General features: G+C 43.6%; 2 long non-coding RNA genes across 5 annotated transcripts in view; one reads left to right on the forward strand and one right to left on the reverse strand.

The window, feature by feature from the left end:
* Nucleotides 1–3,252: 3,252 nt before the first annotated feature.
* Nucleotides 3,253–27,983, reverse strand: part of LOC126929569 (uncharacterized) — a 32,219-nt gene continuing 7,488 nt past the window's right edge. The window contains exons 3-4 of one of the 3 annotated variants that reach the window (XR_007717225.1): nucleotides 14,636–14,723; nucleotides 3,253–8,741 (exon numbers count right to left, since the gene is read on the reverse strand). This is a non-coding gene — a long non-coding RNA (uncharacterized LOC126929569). Of the gene's footprint in view, nucleotides 8,742–12,409; nucleotides 13,061–13,632; nucleotides 14,290–14,635; nucleotides 14,724–27,983 lie in introns of those variants that run through there. The other 2 variants (XR_007717226.1, XR_007717227.1) reach the window with 2 other exon arrangements.
* Nucleotides 15,257–27,983, forward strand: LOC126929562 (uncharacterized). Of its 2 annotated transcripts, none has more exons than XR_007717208.1 (3): nucleotides 15,257–15,383; nucleotides 15,834–15,882; nucleotides 27,855–27,983. It is a non-coding gene; the product is annotated as an uncharacterized LOC126929562 (long non-coding RNA). The 2 variants fall into 2 exon arrangements; XR_007717209.1 differs by lacking the exon at nucleotides 27,855–27,983 and adding an exon at nucleotides 23,330–23,716.

The following is a 27,983-nucleotide window of genomic DNA, read 5'->3' on the forward strand; positions in this document are numbered from 1 at the left end:
ATGGGAAGAAATCTCCACACTTCTGGTGTCAGAAGTGCTGTGTCGAGTGGTATATGAAAGTACAAAAAACACTAGGATTTTTTCTATCTCTATTAGCTGAGGATTTTTCCTATCTCTATTAGCTGATCAAATCAGATTTCCTTCCTTCCTTCCCTTCCCTTCCTTTTCCTTCCTTCCTTCCTTCCTTTCCTTCCTTCCCTCCCTCCTTCCCTCCTTCCCTCCCTCCCTCCCTCCTTCTTTCCTTCTTTCCTTTCTTTCTTTTCTTTCTTTCTCTCTCTCTCTCTCTCTTTTCTTTATTTTCTTTCTTTCCTTCTTTCCTTCTTTCTTTCTTTCTTTCCAGGGTCTTGCTCTGTTGCCCAGGCTAGTATGTGGTGGCATGATCGTGGCTCACTGCAGCCTGGACCTCCTGGGCTGAAGCAATCCTCCCACCTCATCCTCCCAAGTACTAGGACTGCAGGTACACACCACATGCCCAGCTAATTTTTCTTTCTTTTTTTTTTTTTTTTTGGAGAGATGGGGATCTTGCTATGTTACCCAAGATGGTCTCAAACTCCTGGTCTCCAGCAATCCTCCTGCTTTGGCCTCCCAAAGTGCTGGGATTGCAGGCATGAGCCACCATGCCCAGCTAGATCAGATTTCTTGATTACATTCTTTATCTCCATGCAGAGACAAAGCTTTTATATTAGTCATTGCTCTGTAACAATATGACCACACACTTAACAGCTTAAAACAACAAGAAGACATTTTTGCAGTCAACAAACATGAAAAAAAGCTCAACATCGCTGATCATTACAGAAATGCAAATCAAAACCATGATGAGATACCATCTCATGCCAGTCAGAATGTGATTATTAAAAAGTCAAGGAACAACACAGGCTGGCGAGGCTGTGGAGAAGTAGGAACGCTTTTACTCTGTTGGTGGGAATGTAAATTAGTTCAATCGTTGTGGAAGACAGTGTGGCAATTCCTCAAGGATGTAGAACCAGAAATCCCATTTGACCCAGGAATCTCATTACTGGGTATATACCCAAAGGAATATGAATCATTTTATTATAAAGCTACATACACACATATGTTTATTGCAGCACTATTCACAATAGCAAAAACATGGAACCAATCCAGATGCCATCAATGATAGACTGGATAAAGAAAATGTGGTACATAATACACCGTAGAATACTATGCAGCCATAAAAATGAACGAGATCACGTCTTTGCAGGGACATGGATGGAGCTGAAAGCCATCATCCTCAGCAAACTAACACAGGAACAGAAAACCAAACGCCACATGTTCTCACTCATAAGTGGGAGCTGAACAATGAGAACACATGGATACAGGGAGAGGAACACACACCAGGGCCTGTCAGGGGTGAGTGGGGGAGGGAGAGCACCAGGAAAAATAGCTAATGCATGTGGGGCTTAATACCTAGGTGATGGATTGATAGCTGCAGCAAACCATCATGGCACACGTTTACCTATGTAACAAACCTACACATCTTGCACATATATTAATCCTGCACAGGATTTGTTACCTATGTAACAAATCCTACACATCCTGCACAGAAATTAAAATAAAATTTAAAAATACATGTTTTTTTTTAAAACTACACATTTATTATCTCAAAGTTTCTGTAGGTCAGGAGTCTGGGTATAGATTAGCAAGGTCCTCTGTTCAGGATCTTACAAGGCTGCAATTACGTGTCAGCCAGGGCTGTGGTTTCATGTGAGGCTTACTGGGGAAGGATCTGCTTCCAAGTTGATGTGAGTGCTGCTAAAATTTAGTTTCTTGTGGTCTATTGGATTTAGGCTGTTAGATTTTTGTTGACTGTTGGCCAGAGGCTTCCCTTAGCTCCTAGAAGTACACTAATTTCCTTGCCACATGAACCTCCCAAATATGGCCCAAAGCATCTCAAGATGGCTATTACAATCTTTTACATCCCATCACCTTTGCATATTGTATTGGTTAAAATCCAGTCATAGATCCCACACACACTCAAAGGGAAGGGCCCACAAAAGGCCAGGGACACCAGAACATGGGATCATGGGGCCACCCATGAGCCTACAGTCTGTCTGCCACAACTTTAGAAAGCTTTCCTCCATTGAAGAGAACAAAACTGTTAGTCACTGGTTCAAGTAGCTTGCTATTTCATATAGATATTCTTAGTCCACTGGAGTCTTAGTCTGAGCTGCTATAACACGATACCCGAGACTGGGTAATTTATAAACAATAGACATTGATTTTCTCATGGTTCTGGAGGCTGGGAAGTCGAAGAGCAAGGTGCCAGCAGGTTCGATTGTCTGGCAAGGGCTGGTCTTTGCTTCCAACACAGTGCCTTGAACACTGCATCCTCCAGAGGAAAGGAATTCTGTGTCCTCACATAGGGGAAGGTAGAAGTGCAAGCCAGACTGTGTGAAGCCTCTTTTATTAGGGCCTTAATCCCATTCATGAGGGAAGGAACCCTCATGACCTAATCACCCCTTAAAGGCGCCACCTCGCAGCCGGGCGCGGTGGCTCATGCCTGTAATCCCAGCACTTTGGGAGGCCGAGGCAGGCAGATCACGAGGTCAGGAGATCAAGACCATCCTGGCTAACACAGTGAAACCCTGTCTCTACTAAAAATACAAAAAACTAGCCGGGCGAGGTGGCGGGCGCCTGTAGTCCCAGCTACTTGGAAGGCTGAGGCGGGAGAATGGCATGACCCAGGAGGCAGAGCTTGCAGTGAGCCGAGATCGCACCACTGCATTCCAGCCTGGGTGACAGAGTGAGACTCTGTCTCAAAAAAAAAAAAAAAGGCGCTACCTCTTAATAGGATCACATGGCCATTAAGTTTCAGCACCTGAAGTTTGGAGGGAACACATTCAAATCTTAGCATGTTTGTGTGTGTGTATATCTATATATATACACACACATATATATAATTGGTATATAGTTAATAAATAGGCACAGATATCACTTGGATAAAATGTATGCTTTTAACAGAGAATTAGCTCTATCAACACAATGTACAGGGCGTTGAATGGACCAGCCAGGGTGAAGGGTGGTTCCCCAGATTCCAAGGTGATACTTAATAAAACATATAATTACATGTGAGGATACAATACATGGGGATTGTATCCCAAAGCACCTCAGCCTAAACGTTGACTTGGTTGGTGACAGAGTGAAAATGGATCACGGCACAGCACATCCAGCAGGGACCAGCAACCCAGGGTGTTATATGCACAGTTTGAATCGCGACGTTACTATACAGTGGCTGAGAGAGCTTAAGCAACTGGCTCGACCCCCCAAATCTGTGGTTCTTTAATGAGGAAGCAGGAACAATAATAGGTTTGTCATGAGGATTTACTGACATCATGTATATAACTGTGCTTTATGTTAGAATGGCTAAAATGAAAAATACAAGCAAAACCAATATTGGTGAGAATGCAAATGGAGCTCTTCTGTGCCCCTGGTGTGAGTGTCAATTGGTTTGACCATTTCAGAAAGTTGTTTCGCAATATCCACAAAAGCTAAATGCGCGACCAAGGAATTTTAACTCCATGATATATACCCTACAGAGATGAGTGCTTATGTAGACCAAGAAAACCTGTACATGAATGTTCACAGCAGCTTTATTCTCAGCCCAAACTGAAACAACCCAAATATTCATCAACAATCTAATGCAGTTGTCCCCAACCTTTTTGGCACCAGGGACTGGTTTCATGGAAGACAATGCTTTCATGGACACAGTCTGGGGAGATGGTTTCGGGATGATTCAAGCACATTACATTTATCGTGCACTTTATTTCTATCATTATTACATTGTAACATATACTGAAATAATTATACAGCTCACAGTAGTGTAGAAGCAGGGGGAGTCTGAGCTTGCTTTCCTGCAACTAGATGGTCCCATCTGGGAGTGATGGGAGACGGTGACAGATCATCAGGCATTAGATTCTCGTGAGGAGCACACAACCTAGATCACTCACATGCACAGTTCACGATGAGAATGTGATTCCTCCACTGACAGGAGATGGAGCTCAGGTGGTAATATGAGCAATGGCGAGCAGCTGTAAATACAGATGAAGCTTGTCTTGCTCACCTGCAGCTCACCTCCTGCTGTGCAGCCCAGTTCCTAACAAGTACGGGTCTGTGGTCTGGGAATTGGTGATCGAATGGATACATTGTAACATATTCACACAGCGTAATACTACACAGTGATGCTAAAGCACCATGGCATGCAGCAATTTGGTTCACACAGACGTACTGTTAAGGAAGTCAGACACAAAAGAATGCGTGTTATTTGAGACCACAACAATGTGAAAGTGAAAAACAAGCAAAACTGATCAATGCTGATAACGATCAGAACAGGGGTTACCTTGGGTGGGTATTGACCAGGAGCGGGAGAAGGGAGCTTCCTGGGGGCTGGAAACGTTTTATATCTTGAGCTAGTCGTGGTTACATGGGTATATACATGTAATTGACCCATGCGCTTATTGAGTTACAAATAAGAAAAGCAAAGCAAAGTATTTGGTGCTGACCTTCTGTTCCAATCCCTAACCTTCTTGGCCACAGTGCAGCAGACTGCCTTGATTGTCCTTACCTGAGGCATCAAGAGAGAGGCCATCTACCATTTCCCAGCCCAAGATTTCTTCCACAGTGATGCTGACCAGCGAGGCAACATGGGTATGCAACCATGCGAGTTATTATCTACACCTATGCGAGTTATTATCTGATCTACACAAACTTGATCAGAGGCAGACAGAGATGCACAGCTTGCATCCTGCCTGGAGTTTTCCAATGCAACACAAAAAGTCTCTCATTCCTCTGCTCTCTCTCTTCCCTCCATACAAGATTCTCCCCACAGCATCCCACCTGGGAGCCTTTGAGATCTGCACATCTAGTTCTCCCTCTCCCTCTTTTAGAAACAGGGTCTTACTCTGTTGCCCAGGCTGGCATGTAGTGGCATGATCATATCTTACTGCAGCCTCAATTTTCTGGATTCAAGCAGTCCTCCTGTCTCAGCCTCCCAAGTAACTAGTGCTTCTTCCCATATTCTTGTAATGATAACACTGGAGGTTTGGTGTCCTGAACCCCCATGTTTAGGACCTGAATGGCCCTTACTAGTGGGGGAAAAAAAAAGCAAAAAACAAAAAACCTCTTGCTGTCTTCTTCCTGACATATAAATTATATCATGCTCTGTGACCACGATGACATGGATGACAGGTGTTTCCTTCCACATACCTCCATATCACAGACACCAGCTGGTTTTAAAACGACTTGGTTTTCATTATGCTTGTCCCTGGGCAGGACTCTGCAGAGGAGTGCTTTCCTTCACTCACACCGATCTACTCATTCCCACCCTGTTGTCAGACCTCTTTCATGTTTCCTGTTGCTCTCCATCGCTGAGCACGCTATAAGGACTCAGTAAATGGGAACAGAGAACACTCCTTAGCAAACTGAGCGTGACAGTCTCTAGAAAAGTGAGCCCTGCAAGAGAGCAGGTATAACTCACGCAGACCCATCACACTGTTACTCAATTCATCCTCAAACTGCTCTCACACTCTCCACTCTGACTCCAGGTATAACAACAACTTTATAATGATTCAATTCAATTTCTCTTCCTTCTGAGATCCTTCGATTGCAAGAAGAGAGGCCCTAGCTTAGTGTTTTTTATGCTGAGACTCCAGGCCAATCGGTAGGTCATGGAATACATTTACATGGATGCTAGCAGCATTTTTACACAATGAAGTGAAACAGAATGGAATAAAAATCATCGGAGTGAGTCATACACAGTCAGTTGTAAGCATCGTTAAGTGAAATATTTGTTTCAGGTATGTGTGGTGTGTGTGGTGTGTGTGTGTGTGTGTGTGTGTGTGTGTGTTCCGCTGCTTTGTATTAAATATAATGTACTTCTTACCATGGGCCATGATCAAAGACTTCTAGAGTCCCTGAGCCCAAAAATGTATCCACAAGCATTCCAGTCACTGCAGAGGTAAATTAATAAATTGACTTCACCCAAGTGAACGGCAGAGTTGAGTTTCTAAAACAGAGGTCAGTCCCTGATCCGTGGTGGCCTCAACCAAGACACAACCACCCCGTAAGAAGCTCTGCCAACAACAGCTTAAGAATTAGCCTCGCTTCCCCGGTTTAATGTTGAAATGGAAATTGCGACCACAATGATCAATGCAAATTGTTTTAGGTGAAGACGCTCTCCGACCTCTCGGGGAGATGTAAGCACTTTAGAGAACAGGCTTTGAGAGTGTGGCCTTTTCAGAGATGGGTCACTCCTAATTGGCCCGTTTCTACGCCAAGATGAGTGCTGTGTGATTTGGAGCAAACTGCTTTACCTCTTTGGACTTCTGCTTTTTTGACTGTGAAACAAAGAGTAAGTAGGGCTGGGAGGGATCCTTGCAGGGAAGTCTGGAAGCTTGTTGTGTGCAGTTGGTGCAGAGGCACTAGCTTCTCCCTTTTCATCACCTTCTTCCTGGGGGGGAGACAGAATCTTTCCTTTTTTCCCTGTTTTTTTGTACGTCTGCATTGCCTCATTCATAGATAGGAGACAAAGTTAACAGAAACGAGAGGGTTGGGCTAGATTGTGATTTCTCAACATTGGAAACCCACATCTCCTTTCAGTAAAATGGAAACTGTGTGTGCTTGGGCCACCTTTGCAGGCCTTGTCCTCCCCCATGCCAAGTTCAGACCAGACCTCGGACATCTATAAGGGAGAAGGGAGGGAAGGAAGAGAAGGAGAGAAGAGGGGAGAAGGAAGGGATGGAGGGAGGAAGAAGGGAGGAAAAGAGGGAAGAAGAAAGTGGGAAAATGGAAAAAATAAATCCAACTTAAACAGTATGGCCAAGGGCTGTGGATTTTACTGAAGATGAGGTGGAGATATGAAGGGAGCGATGACATCACCCATCACATAGCAAAACTGCCCCAGTACCCTCTTTAGACCTCTCTGCTCTTTTTTCCTGTTCTTTGAGTACAGAAACTACATCTACCTGATTATTCTGTTGTCAACTTGGTTACGCTGGGAACTACATTTCCCAGACCTCCTTTTCCTGTGTGATTCTAGGTTAGAGTTGCCCAAAAATGAAGTCATGCAAGACCAGGGAGGCTCACAGGAAGCAGCAGCCGTTACACTCTGAAGGTCATCATTGGTTAGAAGCAGTGAGGGGTGGCCAGACACAGAGGGGCCAGCAGCTCCCAGTTTGTCCTCCATCTTTCCTGCTCCGTATCCAGCTCTCCCCTGACCCTGCCGACCAGCAGTGATGGCGAGCCCACCCCCAGGCCCTTAGCTGCAGACTCACAGGGGCACTCACTATGGAGAACTAATACATTCCATAGCCTTCTAGACCAGCCCCTTTCCTGGTGTCTCTGCACCAGCTCAATACACCAGGCTTCGGACTTCCCTGCAAGCTCCTGACTCATTCACTTGTACCAGCCCTTGTTAGTGATCTCCAGTTGCCCTCAATAGACCTTCTTCCCCAGCTTCTCCTACAGGTGTGTATCATCTGATTCCTGTAATGCAGTTCTTATTCCAAACATACCACCGTGTGGCTCTGCTTCCCGGACTAACCTCTCACCAACACACCCAGTTTCTGCCCCCGCACCCAAACCGCCATCCCTCTCTTCAAAGATAGCAGAAATGAGATTCAACTGGAGATATCACTGAAGAGCTAGACTCTGCAAGTTCTCAAAGTTTGAATAGGAAGTGTGGGCTGAATTCTGAGGGCAAAAGGGGGCCATTGAATGTGTTGAGCAGGGAATGGGGCATGATTTTCTTTTTCAAAAAAACTGTTGTGAACATAATGGGTTACTGGGGGGCCACGGGGACTGTGGGGAAACCAGTGAAAGAGCTGTCACATATGTTCCCAACTATTTATTTTCATCTATATAAATGGAGCAATTGTTCAATGAAAGTTAAACTTTAATCATGGCATGAAAGGGGATAAATCACTTGTGGAGTAAATATTTACTGGTGCTGGACCACAGCTCCTCCATAAAATGTGGCTGCCTCCTCTTTTCCCATCCAGTATCCAGCATAAAAAACAGAAATTAAGAACTCCTCTGCTGGATGTGGTGGCTAACGCGTGTAATCCCAACACTTTGGGGAGGCCGAGGCAGGCAGATCACTTGAGCCCAGGAATTTGAGACCAGCCTGGCCAACATGATGAAACCCTATCTCTACAAAAACACACACACACACACACACACACACACAAATAGCCAGATGTGGTGGTGCGCACCTGTAGTCCCAGCTACTTAGGAGGCTGAGGTGTGAGGATGGCCTGAGCCCAGGAGGCAGAGGTTGCAATGAGCTGAGCTTGTACCACTGTACCCCAGCCTGTGCGACAGAGCAAGACCCTGTCTCACACACACACACACAAAACCTCCTCAAATCGTGACAACACAGATTAAATCTTAAATCAACCAAATGAACCAGAAAATATGAACAAGTAACACCAAGAACAAGTAACACCAGACACATGACACATGAGACAACTTAAACAGTAATAACGGCAGCATGGTGGTACCAGGTACCAGGTTTGTAGAGGTTTGGTCATCTACAATAAGAAAATGTTACAATGTTCAAAAGGAGAAATGGAAGAAAAACATATCACAGTCTCCCTTGCCATCCTACCACTGCCTTTTCAGGTCCGTTTCAACATTCATGCTTCTTTCAGCTCATCAAGAACAGGCTGTGTGCACATCAATTTCCAGAGCAGTTTTCTGAGGCTCCAACTCCGTGTGATATTATCCTTCTGAAAATTAAGTCATAAAAGAAGCACCGCTATTTTTTTTTTTTTTTCTTATCTGCTGGAAAAAGGAAAACGAAGAATAAGGAAGGGAAAGATAGGTTTTGATCGCGTATTCTAACTCTCGGTTAAAGCAAAACAGAAACAAGATATAGCTGCCTTGAGCTTCATTCTTTTGAATTTCTGCTTTGAGGTTTGCATTCAATCACAACATTTGATTGAGAAAGTTCCCCCCAAACCTGAAGGGGCATATGGATCTGAGTTAACAGCATTTACCCAACAGCCCAAAGAAAAATTATTTTCATATCTTCTGAAATTAAGGGAACTATCTTTATTCCCATCTCATAAAAAGGAAGTGAAATGTAATGATGAAGCTGAACTGCAGTGGCCTGCGATGTCCTTTTGTTCCCCCAAGTGGATGCTCTCAGATTGCAACTTTGAGGAGAAGTTCCCATGGGTAATAAAGGCTCTGGGAGGGCACAGACCCTGAAATACCAGGGGTTAAGCAGAAATTAAGTGAAGCATCTGAGGAAGCTTCTAATGTTCATTCTATTGTTTTCTTTGGATGAGGAATTTTCTCTTCCTCTGTCTTTCTATTGGTTGGTCTCTCTCTCTCTCTCTCTCTCTCTCTCTCTCTCTCTCTCTCTCACACACACACACACACACTCTCTCTCTCTCTTTCTCTATTTATTCCTTTTTAAAATACTCTATGAGGCCAGGTGCCATGGTTCACACCTGTAATCCCAGCACTTTGGGAGGTCAGGTCGGGAGAATCATTTGAGTCCAGGAGTTCAAGAACAGCCTGGACAACACAGTGAGACCTCATCTCTACAGAAATTTAAAAAATGAAAAAAATTAGCTAGGTATGGCATCAACTACTTAGGAAGCTGAGGTGGGAACATCACTTGAGTCTGGGAGGTTGAGGCTGCAGTGAGCTGTGAAAGCACCATTGCACTGCAGCCTGGGCAACACAGTGGGACTGTGTCTCCAGAAAAAAGAAAGAGAGAAAAGGAAGGGAAGGGGAGGGGAGGGGAGGGGAGGGGAGGGGAGGGGTCTCTGTGAATAAATCTGGATAAGAGTTTCCAAGTAGCACCCTGCTCCCTGTTCCCTGTCACATTGCTCACACTCCCAGAAATTCCCTACCTTATCATGACACTACAAGTATTTTCTACTCCCTACTCGTCTAAAAAATAAACAACAACAACAACAACAACCACCACCACCACCACTACTGCCTCTGTTTCACTCCTCAGACTGATTACTTTTTGCTCTGTACCAGCCATGTGTCAGGTGCCTCCAGCACCAGGGACACCAGCACGGGCAGAGGCCCTGCCCTTGAAGAACTCTCAATCTAAGAGAGGATAAATGAACCAGATGACAAGGGAATAAATGAACCAGAGACTGTGCCTGTAAAAATGCTGTGAAGGAACTAAACAGTAATTTGTAAAGAGTGTCAATGAAGAAAGACTTTCTTTAGCAGGGTGATCAGGGAAGGTCTCTCTGAGGAGAACCTAAAGTAGATTCCAGGAGAAGTCAGCACAAGTGCATTCTAGGCAAAGAGAATAGCAGGTGCAAAGGTCCTGGGGCAGAAATGAGCTCGGAGGATTTAACGTTCAGTGAGTTGGGGAGTGGGTGGGAGTGTAGCTGATAAGGTCAGATAGGTGGATAGCAGTCAGGTATAAAACCTGTTAAGAGCAATGGGAGGCCGGGCGCGGTGGCTCAAGCCTGTAATCCCAGCACTTTGGAAGGCCGAGACAGGGCGGATCACGAGGTCAGGAGATCGAGACCATCCTGGCTAACATGGTGAAACCCCGTCTCTACTAAAAAACACGCACAAAAAAACTAGCCGGGTGAGGTGGCGGGTGCCTGTAGTCCCAGCTACTTTGGAGGCTGAGGCAGGAGAATGGTGTAAACCCGGGAGGCAGAGCTTGCAGTGAGCTGAGATCCGGCCACTGCACCCCAGCCTGGGCGACAGAGAGAGACTCCATCAAAAAAAAAAAAAAAAGAGCAATGGGAACCATGAAGGGGATTTGCCCATGTGTGGAAGGCCTGTATTTCTTTTATGGAATATTCATCATCTTTTTGCCCAAAGTCTCCAAATAATTAGACTTTCCTTGGCTATTAAGATAAACAGATATTCCTAGGTGTAGATCACTGTAAACACTTTAAGTGCTGGGAATTCATACTAGGCCTTGTAAACTTTAAATTTTAGAACTAGAAGTGATCCCTGAAGATCAATTATTTTGATACTGTTTTGCATTCTCTGAATAACATTGTCTTACTTGATTAGAAAAGTGATAAAGGCTGAATCCACTGAAAATAGTTTGCATATGAGTAATGAAGATTCAACTAATTCACTTAAACTATATAAGCTACTTATTGACCTTTGTTTGAATGAGAATTCAACAGTGTCAGCTTCAGGCAAGGCCTGATCCGGGTGTCTGATATGATGCCAAGGAACTGCTCTTTCCATTGCTCTGTTCTGCCGTTTCTAGTGCAAGCTTATGCCATCCTTAGTATAAACTTTCTCCTTAGGCTGGCTGTTTTTATAATTACAGGATAGCTGCCTGCCCCTACCATGACTATCTATCATCTTCTCTAATAATGTCTAGTAAAAGCACTCGGGGTTTCAACCTGCCCAGCCAACATCTTAAGATTAAATCTGGACCAACTTAGGTCACATGCCCACTTCTGCACCCCTGAACCAATCACTGTGGCTGGAGGAACACAAGGCCCTCATGGCTCAGCTTGGGTTACATATACTACTCCTAGATTCCAGAAAGTGTGGTCACCTTCCGTAGAATCACATCAGCTAAGATTAGAGAGAGGATGATTTCTCTGAAGCAAAATCAGTTATATTGTCAGAGCTGGGAATGATAGGTGGATGTCTTAAGTAAACCTTCAGGTCACTTATCAAAAATGAACACTCAGATACATAATTCTTATAAAAGTTACAGTTTACAGAGTTAACTCAAAGAAGTCAACAGGTGTCACTAGTGACCACCAGGAAGGTGGGTTATATTAGTCAAAATATGCAAACTGCTATAACAAACTATCCTGAATCTCAGTGACTTGACATGACAACAGTTTGTCAAAGAAGTCCAAGATAGCATGGGTTGGAGACCACTGTGCTCCACATAGTCATTCAGGGACCCAGGCTCTTTCCATCAAATAGCTCTCCTGTACCTGAGGGCCTTGGGGATCTTCACGAGATTTGTTACATCCAATGAGCAGATGAGGAAAGAGAGCACACAGAAAAGGCACAGCCACCCTTAATTTTCTTGACCCAGAGGTAACACCCAACACTTTTAGTCTCTTTTCATTGGCTGGAACTAGTCACATGGTGCCACCTACATACAACAGAGCTGGGAAGTATAGAATAGTGGGTGCTCAGGTGGAGGTGGGAACATGGATATTGGTGAACACCAGCACCTTCCTAACAGTGTGTCATCAATCACAGCTTTTGGAATCTCTGCAGTTCTTTCACATGGTTATTGTAGAAAATTCAGAGATTCCAGAAACACCATTTTTAGCCTTGATAAGTAACCAGAAAGCGAAGTACAGAGTGGGATGTGGTAGACTATTGTTCAGAAATATTGACTGCCTGTTCCCTCTCCACTAAAAGGACAGAGGCTATTTCCCCCACTTCTTGATGCTGAGTTAGGCAGCGTGGCTCACTTTGGCCAACAGAATGAGACAGAACTTACTATTGCTAGTTCTGGAACTACGTGTCAAGTGGCCTTGCAGTTCTCACTTGCCTTTTGGTGCGTCTGCTGTTGCCACTGGAAGAACATGCTGGACTAGCGTGCTGGAACTAGGAGAAGGATGATAGATGCATAGGCCAGAGCTACTCCAGCCAATTCTCTCTAGATTGCCCAGCTCTCATTGCTGACCCTCAGATGTGTGAGCAAACCCAGCTGAGATCAACAGAGCCAACCAGCCAAGTTCACCTAGATCAGCCACAACCCACCCACAAACCACGGACTAAATGAGTTCTTGCTGCATGACATTGAAATGTGTTGTTTATTGTGCAGCAGTGAGCCAATATGGTGGAGTTGCTCAAGCTTGCAAAGGATACTGTGTTTTCCCAGGTTACTTTTTTACGGGAGACAATAAAAAAAAGGGGGTAGGAAGGTATTACAGAAGTGTCAGGCACATGTTGAAGGAAATGTTCCAGACTCTGTTAAAGATAATATGCTCTGAGATGACACACGATCCAGAGATGGAATTCCAGAGCCATGGTTAACTTCATCCCTCATGACGTGAATCCAGGGCTTCCAAGGACAAGGGAGTCAACAAAGCACGGTGCATCGGCAAAGAAGGTGCTGGAATCAAGACAGAAAACACCACCCACCACTCACCACCACCACCACCACCTTCAACCCCACCGCTCATGACTATGAAGCATTTACGCCTACAAGTCACGCGGTTGTTTTGCTTACAGAGGAGTCAATATGGGCATAAATGGAGCTGGAAGAGGTTCAGACACCAAGAGCAGAGAGGAACTACAGACCAAAGTTCCCCATTCTGAAAAATCAAAAATAATTATAGAAAAGCTCTGACTTCCGAGTGTAAAAGGGGGAACCTTCCACAACCCAAAGTAATAGAACAAGCACCTAACACCCAGATCTTTGTTTTTAATGCCATTCTCCAATTAAAAAGAAATTTTTTTGGAGAAATGGTTGATTCTAGGACTGGGGTAGGAAATCTACAAGATGAGCCTGGAGGATCTTGTAGTGCTAGAAATTGTTCAAACAAAACCACACACACACACAATGATGGGGGTGTGTCAAAGAAACACAAGGGCCACTGAAAGAGCTCCGAGTGGCCAAAGCTGGAACAATTCGAGCAAGAAAATAAATAAATAAAGTTGCAATGGATTACAAACCAAAGTATTAAAAAATTCATGAGTTTATACTGATATACGTGAAATAAATACAGAATAAAATAGGCAAATCTGTGCAGAAAAATTGCAAAAAATAACCATATATATTCTGCCCTCAAGGAGGGGGAGTCTAACATCCCACTCCCTAAGTGTGGGCTGTGCATAGTGACTTCCCTCTCTTCAGGGGTTACAAGGCAGGGGTGGGTGAAGGAAGAGAATCGTCACTTTACCATGGAGAAAACTGACAGACTCTACCTCAGCCAGGTGATCAAGGTTAAATTATGGTGTCATAGGTAACTTTAATATGATATGATGAGTTATTGCACTTTATGTTTGTGGTCTCCCTCCTAAAAACCCACCTCACGGGTTTAACCATGAGCAAAACACCAGATCAATCCTGGTTGAGGAGTGTTCTATAAAGAAAACCTAACCAGTACTCCTCCAAACTGTCAAGGTCATCAAAAACAAAGTCTGATTAATTGTCACAGACAAGAGGAGCCTGGGGAGGCACGATGAGTAAGTGGAATATGTTATCCTGGATGGGATCCTGGAACAGAAGAAGGAGACTGGCTGGGAGGGGTGCCTCACACCTGTAATCCCAACACTTTGGGAGGTCGAGGTGGGAAGATCACTTGAGGCCAGCCTGGTCAACATAGCAAGACCCAGTCTCTATCAAAAAAATTTTTAAATAAACAAATAAAGGACACTAAGTAAAAATTAAGGGAATCCAAATAAAGTAACAATTTTAGTTAATGTATCAGTACAGGTTCACTTCTGGCAAATTTACCATGTTCATGTAAGATATAATTCGTGTTAAAAATAGAGGAAACAGGGTGGTATGTTAGAATGCTCTCTGCGATCTTCACAACTTGTCTGAAATCAAAATGAATTCTCAAATAGAAAGTTTACTGTTAAAAAATGTGAGAACCAGGGCCATCCTTGAGGATGAAAGAGGAAATTTAAGCATAGACTTTGAGGTCAGGGACAGCCAGATTTAATTTCAAGTTTGCCTTACTTGGTTGTGTGGTCCTGGAGAAGTCACTTAACTTTCCAGCATTTTATCTTCCTTGTCTATAAAATATGATCATCAAGGTGCCTTCCTCCTAGCATGGTGGAGAAATATAAAGGAGGTTACATACGGAAGCAGTGTGTCATATCGCAAACGTTACATAGATTATGGCCATCATCATTATTTATTTCTTAGTAGGAAAATCAGGGAAATCTTACCTTCCCAACCAATAATAAATAAGGCAATAATTACCCTCAATAGGTTGTGCATGCTGAAAAGACAAAATAGTTGCTTTTTTAAAATTTTAGATTCAAAGGGTAAATGGGCAGGTTTGTTACATGAACAGATTGTTGATGATGAAGTTTGGGTCTAAGTTGCCCAAGTAGCGAACATAGTAACCAACAGGTAGTTTTTCAGCCCTTATCCACCTACCTCCCTCCCCGCTTTTTGAATCCCCGGTGTTTATTTTTCCCATCTCTATGTTTGCATGTACTCAATGTTTAGCTCCCATATATAAGTGAGAACGTGTGGTATATGGTTTTTTGTTCCTGCGTTCGTTTGCTAAGGATGATGGCCTCCAGATGCATCCATATTGCTGCAAAGGACATGATTTCATTTTTTTTTTTTTTTAGACAGAGTCTTGCTCTGTTGCCCAGGCTGGAGTGCAGTGGCGCGATCTCAGCTCACTCCAACCTCTGCCTCCGAGGCTCAAGCGATTCTCATGCCTCAGCCTCCCAAGTAGCTGGGACTACAGGTGAGGGTCACCATGCCCAGCTAACTTTTTGTATTTTAGTGGAGACGGGGTTTCACCATGTTGCCCAGGGTAGTCTCAAACTCTTGAGCTCAGGTAGTCTGCCCACCTTGGCCTCCCGAAGGACTGGGATTACAGTCATGAGCCACCACACCTGGCTGATTTCATTCTCTTTTAAGGCTGCATAGTATTCCATGGTGTATCTGTACCACATTTTCTTTATTCAATCCACCATTGATAGGCACCTGGGTTGACTCCATTAGTCTTTTCTTTGAATGCTCCCATTTTTTGTTTATTTTACTTACTATTTTTTCTTGTAGTTATTCATCACCCAAACTGTAGGTACTTCTAGAGTGTCCGTGATGTGTTAAACAGAGCGGACACTTCACAGATATGATCCCTAGATCACACAATATCTTTGTAAAATTTTGCTTTATTGCCTTCAATTTACAGATGAGGAAACAAAGGTCCAGAGATCTTAATTGCATCACACAGCTGGGAGGTAAATCACAGCCTTCAGGCTCAGATGTATGTCTTTGGTTTCTACAATCTTTGTTTCAATATTGCAACTCTTTTATTTATTTTAGAGACAAGGTCTCGCTCTGTTTTTCCAGATGGGGTGCAGTGATGTGATCATAGTTCACTACAGTCTCAACCTCCCAGGCTCAAGAAATCTTCTTGCCTCACTCTCCCAAGTAGCTGGGAAACTACAGGTGCATGTCACCACACCTAGCTACTTATTTATTTATTTATTTATTTAGTAGAGATGGGTCTCCCTATGTTGCCCAGGCTGGTCTCAAATTCCTGGTTTCAGCTTCCCAAAGTGCTAGGTGTGCCATTGTGCATGGCCTTATTTTTTATTTTTAGATATTTAGAAAGAACAAATGCAGGTTTCTTACATACATATATCCCATAGTGGTGAAATCTGGGTTTTTAGTCTACCCATCACCAAAATAGTGAACACCATACCCAATAGGTAATTTTTCAACCCTCATGCCCCCTCTTACCCTCTCACCTTTTGCAGCCTCCAGTGTCTATTAGTGTACTCTGTATGTCCATGATTACAATTATTTTTAAAGTGGACCACTAGAATTATGGGATGGGTTCAGAAATGCATATCTAATGTGGGGTTTAGAGACACTGGAAGCTTGGTGAGAGAGGTACCTTTAGATAAGAAGATGTCTCAGAGATCCCCAAGCTACCACCTAATTTAACAGTGACTGTTTATTGAGCATTTATTACATGCCAGGTGCACTATGCCTTGGAGAGGCAGAGATGGGCAAAGAGTCACATGGTAAGGAGATTGAGTTTTGTTCTGAGGGTAAGAGGGATCCACAGAAAAGTTTTCAGTGAGGGCTATGAGGGAGCAGTAAGAAGGCAATTACAGGAGTCCAGGAAAATGTTGGCCTGGACTGGGTTAAGGTGGTGGTGGGTAGAGAGAAGAGAGAGATTCAAAAGGCACTTGGCACAGGCAACAAAAGGAAGAAAGAGACAAACCGAACTTCATGAAAATTTAAAACTTTGGCGCATTGAAGGACATTCTCAACAGAGTTAAAAGGAAACCTATAGAATGGGAGAAAATATTTGCAAGTCATATACCTGATAAGGAATCATATCCAGAATATATAGAGAACTCCTACAATTCAACAACAACAGCAAAGGCCAAACAACCCAACTCAACCCAAACAACTTGAATAGACATGTCTCTGAAAGGGATATACAAATGCCAATAAGCACAAGAAAAGATGCTTAGAATCACTAATCATTAGGGGAATGACAATCAAAACCACAGTGAGATACCACCTCACACCTGTTAGGATGGCTACGATCAAAAAAACAGAAAACGACAAGTGTTGGCGAGGATGTGGAGAATTGGGAACACCTACGCCCTACTGGTGGGAATGTAAAATGGACAGCCTCTGTAGAACACAGTATGGAGGTTCCTGAAAACGAAATAGAATTATCATATGATCTAGCAATTCCTCTTTAGAGTATATACCCAAAAGAATAGGAAGCAGGGGCCGGGCGCGGTGGCTCAAGCCTGTAATCCCAGCACTTTGGGAGGCCGAGACGGGCGGATTACGAGGCCAGGAGGTCGAGACCATCCTGGCTAACACAGTGAAACCCCGTCTCTACTAAAAAAATACAAAAAACTAGCCGGGCGAGGTGGCGGGCGCCTGTAGTCCCAGCTACTCGGGAGGCTGAGGCAGGAGAATGACGTAAACCCGGGAGGCGGAGCTTGCAGTGAGCTGAGATCCGGCCACTGCACTCCAGCCCGGACGACAGAGTGAGACTCCGTCTCAAAAAAAAAAAAAAAAAAGAATAGGAAGCAGGGTCTTGAAGAGTTATTTGTACACTAAGGTCCTCAGCAACATCATTCACAAGAACTAAAAAATGTGGAAGCTACCCAAATGTCCATCCACCAACGAAAGGATAAGGAAATGTGGTATATCCATACAAAAGAATAGTAGTCAGCCTTAAAGGGGAAGGAAATTCTAGCACATGCTACAACATGGATAAACCTTGAGGATACTATGCTAAGTGAAATAAGCCAGTCACAAATAGGCAAATACTATATGATTCTGCTTACGTGAAATACTTAGAGTTGTCAAAATCATAGAGACATAAAGTGGAATGGTGGTTGCCAGGGCTGGGGGTTGGGGGGAATGAGGAGTTACTGTTTTATAGTCTCAGTTTTACAAAATGAAAAAGGTTCTGAAGATAGATGGTCGTGACAGTTGCACTACAATATGAATGTACATTTAATATCACTGAATTATACACTTAAAAATTAAGGTGGTAAATTGGCCGGGCACAGTGGCTCATGCCTGTATTCCCAGCACTTTGGGAGGCCAAGGCGGGTGGATTACCTGAAATCAGGAATTCGAGACCAGCCTGGCCGACATGGGGAAACCCCATCTCTACTAAAAATACAAAAATTAGCTGGGTGTGGTGGCAGGTGCCTGTAATCCCAGCTACTCAGGAAGCTGAAGCAGGGGAATTTCTTGAACCTGGGAGGTGGAAGTTGCAGTGATCTGAGATCATGCACTGCACTCCACCCTGGGCAACAGGGCAAGACTCTGTCTCAAAAATAATAATAATAATAAAGTGGTAAATTTTATGTCAAGTGTATTTTGCTACAATTAAAAATCAAAACAAATGATATTTTTAAAGGCACTTAGGAAGTAAAACGAGTAGGGCTGGGTCTCATTTATTGCATGCAGGTGGAGGGGGCTAAGGAAAAGAAAGGAATAAAAGCAAATCCCAGATTCCTGACTCTGGCACCTGCGTTACTAGTGGCGGCATTCTTTAAGACAGAGAGTACTAGGGAAGGATTCATCCCTCCACACATTTGCCTTTGGCTGGTATGTCTCTTCAGTCTCCTTTATCTATGGCTTCTGCCTCCACCTATTTTTTAAAATTTCCCTTGCAGCCGGGCGCGGTGGCTCACGCCTGTAATCCCAGCACTTTGGGAGGCCGAGGCGGGCGGATCACAAGGTCAGGAGATCAAGACCACGGTGAAACCCCGTCTCTACTAAAAATACAAAAAATTAACCGGGCGCGGTTGTGGGCGCCTGTAGTCCCAGCTACTCGGGAGGCTGAGGCAGGAGAATGGCGTGAACCCGGGAGGCGGAGCTTGCAGTGAGCCGAGATCGTGCCACTGCACTCCAGCCTGGGAGACAGAGCCAGACTCCGTCTCAAAAAAAAAAAAAAAAAAAAAAAAAAAAAAAAAAAAAAAAAAAATTTCCCTTGCAATTGACATATTTTTAAAAACTGGATCATTTGCTCTGTAGAGTACCTCACAATCTGTGTTCCATTGGTTGTATTCTTGTGGCATCTTTTGACGTTGTTCCATCCCTTGTATGTTCCGTGAATTGGTCTTTAGATTTAAAGATTTTATCTGATTCAGGTTTGAGTTTTCAGCAAGAATATTTCGTAGTTAGTTGTATTATTCAATCAGCAGGCTCCTAACGTCTGACAGTCTCTCTTCAGGGGATTTTAGCAGTCGATGATCACCATTGCCTAGAGCTCTTATTTCTGTAGGCACTTGCAAAATGGCTCTATTTTAAGTCCTTCTTATTAGTTGGACTACTATGGAGAAAGCTTTTTTTCATCGACTAAGATACAGTACCTACAGGAAAGATAAATGCTCAATTCTTTTATTTGTCCATTTTCAGAATAATAAGTTGGTTCTTTAAAATACCTTCCAAAGGAGGCCAATGCATTTTGGTTTGATTTGTTTTGTTTTTAGGATCATTGGTAACTCATGGACTTTAGAATCGTTAATGTGTTTCACTGCAATGTAGTTATTCTTCTTTCAGATGCTCATAGAATTTCATCTTTAGCCAGCAAGAGTCAGTGGGTTGGTTCCTGAGCCCTTTTGACACAACCATAGTAATCTTTGATAGCCTCCTTTCTTCTGATTACCAAGATGTCCTAAGATCATCTTGTACATTTCCTGCCCCACTCTTGGAATCAGCCATTTCTCCCGGGAGCTGTAATTCCTTTCACTTTGAAATTGTTCTTAGAGACCATAATCTGTGTTATTGCTGGGTTGGTCATTGTTTCTAGGTAGTAGGTTGGTGCAAAAGAATTTGAGGGTTTTGCCATTACTTTTTTTTTTTTTTTTTTTTTTTTGAGACAGAGTCTCACTCTGTCGCCCAGGCTGGAGTGCAGTGGCGCGATCTCGGCTCACTGCAAGTTCTGCCTCCCGGGTTCATGCCATTCTCCTGCCTCAGCCTCCCGAGTAGCTGGGACTACAGGCGTCCACTACCACGTCTGCCTAATTTTTTTGTATTTTTAGTAGAGATGGGGTTTCAACCGTGTTACCCAGGATGGTCTCGATCTCCTGACCTCATGATCCACCTGCCTCGGCCTCCCAAAGTGCTGGGATTACAGGCATGAGCCACCACGCCTGGCCTGCCATTACTTTTAATGGCAAAAACCGCAATTACCTAAAATTTCAATAATCAAAGCTAGGAAGTAAAAATTTTACAAAAGAAATGCATCATAAGTTCATATTATTTCCAGTTCAAATTTAGGATTACAAGGCTTCATTCACTTAGGTGATCTTGTATTTTTATATGTTTTCTCTTATGCTGAAAATCTTAGTTGCTAACAACACTAATTTACCAATCCATTTATTTTACCCACTATGTATTGAAATAACAATACCAATATTTTTGCTAATAGTATGATTAATGAGAATAGTTTCTTCCTTTTTTTGTTTTTCTTGTTATTTGGTACAGTCAAATTGCTGTGTTTAGAGTCACATGTATGTGGCTAAGTCACTAAGCCAGCACGGCGAGGTTCATTTGTTTCATTTTCTTTTCAGTTTTAAAGAATTAGTTTTCATTTTCTTTTGGACTTTTTATCATTGTAAAAGAAACTTATATGGTTCCCAAGTCAAATCTATAAAATGATATATTTTCGGATGTTAGTATTTTTAAATGTGTCACCCATATCTCTCAGACTGCTTTTTATTATCTAGAAAATGTTAGGTTTTACCCACTAATGAAGAGAAATAAGACTAAGTGTCATTCAGACTGTTAGAAATGATGGGGTATTTTTATGAAAAGAAACATATTCAACCTTGAAACTAGAAGCCATTTTTGTTTCCCCTAACAAGGACCTGTCTATCAATTTCCCACAGTTTCAAAGCCCCACTGCACAACCTGAATGAAAACACAATGTCATTACGGTTATTGAAATCAATTAAATGTCAAGGTTTTCCATTTGCATGCAGCTTCCTTCAGACAAGAATGCTTTTCAGAAAATCTTTATTCCCTTTGGATTTTTTCCCCTGAAAGCTTTTATGATTAATGTGACAACACAAACGCAGCCATGTCTATAACTTTCTTCCACAGATCCACAAATAGAATGTACCGAAGCACCACAGGTTGAACTTACTCATTGCCTTGCAGGACTGGCACAGCCCTGGCTAGAAGCCTCAGCCTCATTCGTTGCATGCTCTCCCTCTCTCTTCCATCGCTGCTAGTTGCCTCTGTGTCCTACTGATTCCAGCACTCAGGGTCTCAGACATCCAGCCTGCCTCTCCTTTCTACTTGGCTTCTTCCCTCCACCAGCATCTCTCATGATGGATAGTAGCAACAGCCTAGTTTCCCTGCCACCAGTCCCTCCCCTCCAAGCACTCACAATACAGCAACCAAAACTGTCTTCCTAGAAAAATCACAAGCCTGATAGTCTTAAAGTCCTGTTTAAAAATTGTCAGTGGGGGCCCAGGCATGGTGGCTCACGCCTGTAATCCCAGCACTTTGGGAGGCTGAGGCAGGGGGATCATGAGGTCAAGAGATTGAGACCATCCTGGCCAACATGATGAAACTCTGTCTCTAATAAAAATACAAAAATTAGCTGGGTGTGGTGGCTCAATGTCTGTACTACTCCCAGCTACTCGGGAGGCTGAGGCAGGAGAATCACTTGAACCCAGGAGGCAGAGGTTGCAGTGAGCCAAGATCATGCCACCACACTCCAGCCTGGCGACAGAGCAAGACTCCATCTCAAAAATAAATAAATAAATAAATAAAAATTAGAAATAAAAAAAATTGTCAATGGCCTCCCATCAATCAAGGAACAAAATACAAAATCCTTAGCATGGTATAAACACCTTTCATAGTCTCATAATCTTACCCTCTCTTTTTTTTCTCTCTCTCTGTCTCTCTTTTTTTTTTTTTTTTTTGTCTAGAAACTCTTTTATGCTATTCCCACATCATGGTCCTGATTAGGGCATGCTAGAAATTTTTATTCCTCTCTGCCTTGACTCATATCGTTTCCTTACATGCAATGCCCTACCCCTACATCTTCACCTAACCAACTTCTACTCATTCTATGGCACCCAATGTGTTTCCATCACCTCTCCTGTGAATCTATTTCATCTCCCCAACTCCAAAGGCAACTAAGCCTTCCCTTCTCCAGGTTTCTGTTACATTGTTGTCAGGCTTTGTTTTAGTATTTATCTTCTACAGCAGAGATGGGTTTGTATATCCACTTCTTAGAAGTGTTATACACCAATAAATTCATCTATATGAAATGGACAAATTCCTAGAAACACACAAACTACCAAACTGTCTCAAAAAGAAATAGACAATCTGAATAGGCTTATAACAATGTAAGAGATTAAAGAGATTAAAGCATAATCAAAAAGCTCTCTAAAAGGAAATCCCAGGACTAGATGACTGGTAAATTCTACTAAATATTTAAAGAAGAATGAACACCAACTCTTCCCAAACTCTAGTTGAGGAAAAAAAAAAAATGGAAGAGGAGGAAACACTTCCTAACTCATTGTATGAGGTCAGCATGACTCTGATACCAAAGCCAGATAAAAACATCGCAAGAAAAGAAAACTACATACCCACTTCTTACTATAGGATGTGAATGCCTGTGTCTTACTCAGCTTTGGGCTCTTAGCACCCAGCACAATTCCTGGCACGCAGTGAGAAACCATAGAGCCTTCTTTATTCCTGAATAATTTAATGGCTAAGCATGGGCAATGTTTGAACTGGAAGAGGTTGTCTGACTTGAAAGGATTTGAATCCCAAGATAGTTTTAGATGGTTATAGAAAGATGTGTTATTCTTAACATCACTCAGAAAGTAAGTCTATCACATTCAATCAGCTCTGTGATTTCTCTCTTCCAAATTCCCCAAGGGAGGGAGTTGAAGCTGGGTAAAGTTCAAGTTTCACTTAATGAGGTAATGATTTGTCCTCTTTCTTGTGGGAGTGGCTGCAAAGATGAGAGGATCGCACAAGAGCCCAAGAGCATTCCTTGTGTATTTCTAGAACACAGTAGATAACCATATGGAAATATTACTCAGCAGCTGAATTACTCTCTGGGAAGTGCCTTGGGTTGGGATTGGGAACAGGCTAGAGGGACAGAGGATGACTTCCCCCCCACCCATCGTTGCTGTTGTTTTATTTGTTTGTGTGTTGCAGCACGCAGAACATTAATGGAGCACGAGAATGCAGTTACTAAGGAGATGTTAGAAGCTTCAGGGAGAAAAGGAAAAGGAAAAGTGGAACAGGTGTCATCACAGAAGTCCTATGGGGATGGGTGATGAGGAATCTTATTAAGTTTTGCTTTTTCATATGTGATGTAAATTCTCTCCCCAGTGTTTCCATAACGATGTAAAACACCCATTTCTCATTAACATAGAGGGTAGCTAGACTTTGTTTTTAAATATTGGTCCCAAGTGCTGTGTCCATTTTAAGGTGCTCTTACAATGACAGCAGATCTCCCCACTGGAACCCACTTGTATTTAAATGGCAAGCATAATGCTTGATGTACCAACTGGAATGCCTTTAGTTGAACGAAACAGAACCCCAGCTTAAAATAATGTGAACAGTGAAAGAAACTTATTGATTCATGTAAATAAAAATGGGTCAATACTAGTTTCAGGAATGGCTTGATCAGGGTGCTGACTCCATTGCTCTGCAGTTCTCTTGATTTTGCCTTCCTGAACGTGATGGTTTACTTTTCACACTCACTTTTGTCATGGTGACACAATGTCTGGAACAGTTCCATACCTCACATCTTCCTGAAGAAAAGTGTCTTTATCTCAACTACCAAACAAAATCCTAGGTTTCACTCTAACTGAGCAAACGGGTCACACGTCCATCTCTGAATCAATCACCATGGCCGAGGGAAGTGCCATGCTCCTGAGAGGTGACAATGCACTAGCAGCCCTCACTCTCGGTGTCTCCTCTGCCTCGGCATCCACTCTGGCAGCACTTGAGGAGCCCTTCAGCCTGCCACTGCACTGTAGGAGCCCCTCTCTGGGCTGGCCTGGGTGGAGCTGGCTCCCTCCCCTTGCCTGGAGGTGTGGAGGAAGAGGTGCGGGCAGGAACCCGGGCTTCGCACCACGCTCACAGGCCAGCCCAAGTTCTAAAGGGGTCGCAGGCTCAGCGGGCCCCACACTCAGAGCGGCCAGCCGGCGCTGCTGACCCAGGGCAGTGAGGGGCTTAGCACCCGGGCCAGCAGCTGCGGAGGTTGCACCAGGTCCCCCAGCACTACCAGTGCTGTGCTCAAATTCTCACCGGGCCTCAGCTGTCTCACCGCAGGGCAGGGCTCAGGACCTGCAGCCCGCCATGCCCAAGCCCCTGCCTCTGCCATGGGGCTCCCTTGCAGCCCAAGCCTCCCCGACGGATGCCACCCTCTGCTCCGTGGCACCCCATCCTATCCACTGCCCAAGGGCTGAGGAATACAGGCGTGGCTTGGGACCGGCAGACAGGTCTGCCTGCAGCCCCTGTGCTGGATCCACTGGGTGAGGCCAACTGGGCTCCTGAGTCTGGTGGGGACTTGGGGAACTTTTATGTCTAGCTAAGGGATTGTAAATGCACCAATCAGTACTCTGTGTCTAGCTCAGGGTTTGTAAATACACCAATCAGTACTCTGTGTCTAGCTCAAGGTTTGTAAATACACCAATTGGTACTCTGTAACTAGCTAACCTAGCGGGAACTTGGAGAACTTTTCTGTCTAGCACTCTGTGTCTAGCTCAGGGATTGTAAACACCAGCACTCTGTCAAAACGGACCAATCAGCTCTCTGTAAAATGGACCAATCAGCAGAATGTGGGTGGGGTCAGATAAGGGAATAAAGGCAAGCCACCCGAGCCAGCAGGGGCAACCTGCTCCTTTCCTCTTCCATATTGTGGAAGGTTTGTTCTTTTGCTCTTTGCAATAAATCTTGCTGCTGCTTACTGTTTGTGTCCATGCTGCCTTTATGAACTGTAACACTCACCATGACAGTCTGCAGTTTCACTCTTGAAGCCAGCGAGACCAGGAACCCACCGGGAAGAACAAACAACTTCAGACACTCTGCTTTTAAGAGCTGTAACGCTCACCGTGACGGTGTGGAGCTTCACTCCTGTCAGTAAGACTACAAACTCACCAGAAGGAAGAAGCTCCAGACAATCTGAATGTCTGAAGGAACAAACTCTGGACATACCATCTTTAAGAACTGTAACACTCACCACGAGAGTCTAGGGCTTCATTCTTGAAGTAACTGAGACCAAGAACCCACCAATTCTGGACACACTCTGATGAGCTTAGGATGAGATGTGTGCCCATCTCTGAATCAATCACCATGACTGAGGGAAGTGCCATGCTCTGATTGGCTCAGGATGAGATGTGTGCCCATCTCTGAAACAATCCTGTGCTAGAGTAGGATTTTCTGATTGATTTTAGTCAATTGGAGGGGCGTTTACCTTTGGAACTGTGAATGGAGCCACTGTCCCCTAAATAATTACATATGACTGCCATGTATTGGGAGTAGTGTCAATACTCTCAAAATCACATGACCCCATGCCTTTGGGGAGCAGATGAATGGGTGCTGCTAAAAAAGCTGTTAATGTCTTTTGGAATGGGAATTTTCCTTTGGGATGTAAAAAGTGCATTTCATTCCGGCCTTTGATTCTCCAACACAAAATTAGGCCACTCTGCTACTTCCCCAGGGTGCATAGACGTGTCCACACTTACACTTTGATGTATTTTATCAGTTGCTCCAAATATTAGCAAAAAACTGTTCATGGATTTCAACATTATTTAAAAACAAACAACCTTGCTGTTGAACATTCCCTTGACAATATACAGTTGTCTACCTTGAATCTTTTGCTGCTTTCATTAGGCTGAATAGCACAATGGTTAGGAATTGGACTGCCTGATTTCGGAAACTGGTTCTGCCACACACTGGCTGTGGACCTTGAATAATTTACTTAACCTTTGTGGGGCTTGGCTTTTTTATCACCAAAATGGGGATAATGTGGGCACAAACCTCATAGAGCTGCTATGAGAACCATATCCTATGATGAATATACAATGTTGGTTCAGTGCCTGGTAAATAGTAAATATTCCAGAAATGTGGTGGTGATGATGATGACGAGTAATTGGCCTTAGCTCCTGTTTTGTCCTTACTCGCTAAATAGAGTCTGACACCACAAATGTAACATTTTCTATAGTTCCAATAACAAACTCTAAGCATTATGGATTCTACACATTTGCTCCTTGATAAGAATTTATAGATTCACAGTCACCTAAGTTGAAAGGAGGCTAAAATCTAAAGTTGGCATTCAAATAACAGTGCTATTGGAAAAACAAATTTAGAAAAGGAAAACGGGGGCTAAATAGCTGAATAGTTAATTGTACTACTTGAGCTATTAAAAATATTAATGAATTACTAATAACAATGATTAACAGTTTTGATATTTAGATATGAAAGAGTTCCTTCCAGAAGAGTTGTTTTGGTCCTGTTTCACAAACAGGCAGCATCATCTGTAGCAGGGTACAGAAAGCAGCCACCAAGCACGAAGACATGAGTCATTTATATGATTAAGAAAGCGCTTTGGCCAGGTGCGATGGCTCACGCCTATAAACCCAGCACTTTGGGAGGCCAAGGTGGGCAGATCACGAGGTCAGGAGTTCAAGACCAGCCTGACCAATACGGTGAAACCCCGACTCTACTAAAAATTAAAAAATTAGCCGGGCGTGGTGGCACATTCCTGTAATCTCAGCTACTCAGGAGGCTGAGGCAGGAGAATTTCTTGAACCCAGGAGGTGGAGGTTGCAGTGAGCTGAGATCACACCACTACACTCTAGTCTGGGAAACAGAGTGAAACTCCATCAAAAAAAAAAAGAAAAGAAAGGACTTTAGTTTTTAGGGAAGCAATGCCCTTCTCTCCCTATCCTTTCAAACATAAATTCAATTTTAAAAATCCTGATCCACTGAGATTTTATTCCCCGTTTCTCTACTCACCAAAGTAGTAGCTCATTAAATCCATGTTCCAAAGCCTGCTATAGTCACAAAGCCCTTTCTGCATCCTGCTCAGCCTTTGTTATATCACATGGCTTTATGTGTCATAGTCATTATAAAGACAACTGATCTAAGAAGGTACACCAGTTTTGGAAAATCTCCAGAGGATGCAGAGGCACAGAGCAGTGGTCCTCAAGCTTTGGGAGCTGCTAGAATCTTCTGGGCAGGCAAGTGGAGGAAAGAAGGATTGGTCCAAAATGCAGATTCCTGGCCCCAGCCCCAGAGACCCTAACTTGAAATGTCCAGGGTGGGGCCTGAGAGTCTGTACTTTTGTACCAGCTCCTTGGACAACACTGAAGCAGATGTGGTGTGGATCATTCAAGAACCCTATCTGGAAGCTCAGAGGACCAGACCCTTCCACCCGAAGACAAACCCAACAGCCACTCAATGTATTTATTTTATGGGGGTATATCACAGGGTGTGTGTTATGGACTGAATGTTTCCGTCTCCCTAAAGTTCATGTTAAAGCTGTAACCCCCAATGTGATGTTTTTGGAAATGGGAACCTTTGGGAAGTAATTAGGTTTTGATGAAGTCATGAGGACCAGGTTCCCGTGATGGGATCGGTGTTCTAAGGAGATGAAGAGACCGGGGCAATGTGCACACTCCCTCTCTCTCTCAATCCCTCTCCATCTCTCACTCTGTCTCTGCCATAGGACATGGTAACAAGGTGGACACCTGGAATACAGGAAGAGAGCCCTCACTGGGGACCTGAGCCTGCTGGCACCTTGACCTTGGACTTCCCAGCCTCTGGATCTGTGAGAAATAAATTTCTGTTATTTGAG

Source organism: Macaca thibetana, chromosome 10 (assembly GCF_024542745.1).
Source record: "Macaca thibetana thibetana isolate TM-01 chromosome 10, ASM2454274v1, whole genome shotgun sequence".
NCBI lineage: Eukaryota > Metazoa > Chordata > Mammalia > Primates > Cercopithecidae > Macaca > Macaca thibetana.